General features: G+C 45.8%; 1 pseudogene; it reads right to left on the bottom strand.

Moving 5' to 3' along the window:
• Positions 1–439: 439 nt before the first annotated feature.
• On the bottom strand, positions 440–2,348 carry LOC101566679 (annotated as a pseudogene).
• Positions 2,349–2,555: the final 207 nt, after the last annotated feature.

The following is a 2,555-nucleotide window of genomic DNA, read 5'->3' as shown; positions in this document are numbered from 1 at the left end:
TAGGATAGATATATAGTTGCATTCTCTTAATGAATAGAATGATTTGTTCTAATGGTGTTTGTAAATAGGATCTCAAGTCCGCATCTTGTACAGCGATTAACCACTAAGAAGAATATATTCAGTGTATTTTTGTTGAAACTGTACTTCTGATTTGATTTGAAGCTGTCTCATTGCTGTTTATCAATAAAATTTTGAACAAAATAATCTTCGTGAAACAGCCATCTTTAAAAGAAGGAAAAAAAAAATAACCCAAAACTCAGCACACTGCCATTTAACTTGTTTTTATATTTCTTCACAAATAGTGAAAAATACTAAAGTACAGAGAAGGAATAATTATAATGTTTTGGGAAATATTATAAATATGGAGTCATAAATTTAAAACATTTTCTTTTTTAAAAAATAAATCTGGTAGTCAATGCAGCTCTGCAGGTCTCTGCATCTAGTAGGGCCAGTCTCTGCACTCCTGATGGTACCCACCTTTCTCCTTTTGTTCAGGTCCTCCACGTCCACCTCTTCTTCTTCCCATTTGTTCCATCAAAGTTCCAGGAGAGCCCCTGGACCACCTCGTCTTCCTCCACCAAAGCCACCTTGGTCCATGCTATGGCCACCACGGATACAACTTCTGTCTCCACCCTGGCCACCTCTGAACATTCCAACAGGACCACCACAGTCCATGAGGCCACCTCTTCTTCCCCACATGCCACCAGAGTCACCTCTGCCATGATCACCACCTGGGGGTGGGAAGGGGGGGCAGGAGGAAGCCTTCAGTTTTTAGGGCCTTATGCTGGTTGCATTCTGTTCTCCAGGTGAAGCTCTGGTTTCCACAACCTGTATTGGGACATTGCCAATCTCCAGCTCAATGCTGGATGTTTCCTCCTCCAGAGGGCTTTCTACAGGAACCCCGGGGACCTCTTGGAGAGAAGCCTCCTCTCTCTCTTCCATGACCTACCATGTTGCCCATGGGTCCCCTAGGACCTTCTGGGCCACCTGGACCTCCACGTAGTGGTGGTAGCATCCCTCTGCCCTCACGAGATGGCATGCCACCTCCCATGCTGTTCATTGGAGGCTTCTTCCAAGCAAGAGAGACTTTAAGTTTGCTTCCTTGAAAATCTTTCCCATCAAACCACTCCACAACAGCCTTGGAAGTTGGTGGATCTTCATAAGACACCATGGTATCACCCTTGGGCTTTCCTGTTTCCTCGTCCAGGTAGATGTGGATCGTGGGTTGCCCAGTTCTCTTATTAATCTTAACCCCACATTACTTAAAAGAAGTTTGCCAGATTATCAAATGGACTACATTGTCATTTGTAGTCCTTGTAGGTAAACTGCACTATTGTCAGAGTTTTTATCAGGATCTATGGGAGGGCCTAGATCAACGTCTCGTCCTTCATCCATGGGTCCTCCAGGCTTATTGAAGCTACCTCGCTCTCCAGTGCCCATTCCATGCTTTATTGGGGCCACGCTTGCTCCAGTTTTCTCCTGATCCAGAAAACCCTTCAGACTCCTGCCCATAAACATGCATGCTACGGGGATGGTCCTGTTGAAATGAACTTTGCTGCCCATAGCTGCCGCTCTGTTGGCTATATTGACTTGAAGCATGGCTGTAGGATCCAGTTGGGGTGTGTGTGGGATAACTAGTGGGAGGCTGCTGCCCGTAGCTGCTTTGTTGACCATAGCTACTCTGCTGTCCATAGCTGCTCAGCTGCCCATAGGTGTTTTGCTGAGAGTAACTGCTCTGATCATAACTAGTTGGCTGTGTAGAAGAATAGCTGGTAGGAGGAGAGAATGGAGGTACAGTGACTGGCTGCATTGGGTAGCTTCCAGGAACCTGGGGATAACTGTAGTTACTCTGTCCATAGCCTTGGCTGGGCTGGTTAAAACCCCTGTGCTAGACTGAGGTTGATTAGTCTCAGTAGGCTTGTTACCATCCTGTGGTCTTACAGGTGCAGTAGCTGCTGGCTGCTGCCCATAGGCTGGGTAAGCAGGCTGAGAGCTGTAAGCAGACTGAGCTGAATAAGAAGCCTGGGTGGTGGTGACTGTAGCAGTGGTGGTATCATAAGCACCAATGCCACACCCGTGGAAAGGGTGGCTCTACGCCTGGGGGCAGTTGGAGCAGTATAACCAGTGGGAGGCTGTCCATAAGAAGTTGCATATGCAGGCTGCCCATAGGTGGCAGTGGTCTCAGCTTGGGTATAGCTGACATCAGTAGGCTGTCCCTAGGCTCCATAGCTTTGTTGCCCATATGCCTAAGTGGTTTGTGCATATCCTTGAGTTGGCTGGGCTGTGTAAGTACTGTAGCCCTGCTGGGCTGCAGCTTGGCTGTAGGTACTATAATCCATTGATGACATTTTCTCTCCTTCCTCCTTGTTCTCTCAATATCTGTCACCTGCTTACTTTTCCTCTAGGAGCTTATTTTTCCATCAATTTAAAAAAATAGTTCTGGAGGATATGTCATTTTGGCTTGGAATTTTTTTTTTCATATTTTGTATTATTTTGTTTAGCTTAGCTAAATCAACATTATATGATACAGTACCTGTATTTATCTCTTTTTTATA

Source organism: Octodon degus, unplaced genomic scaffold, assembly GCF_000260255.1.
Source record: "Octodon degus isolate 3935 unplaced genomic scaffold, OctDeg1.0 scaffold00051, whole genome shotgun sequence".
NCBI classification, from domain to species: Eukaryota; Metazoa; Chordata; class Mammalia; order Rodentia; family Octodontidae; genus Octodon; species Octodon degus.
The sequence above is the reverse complement of the archived record's forward strand: the minus strand, read 5'-3'. Positions and strand labels throughout refer to the sequence as shown.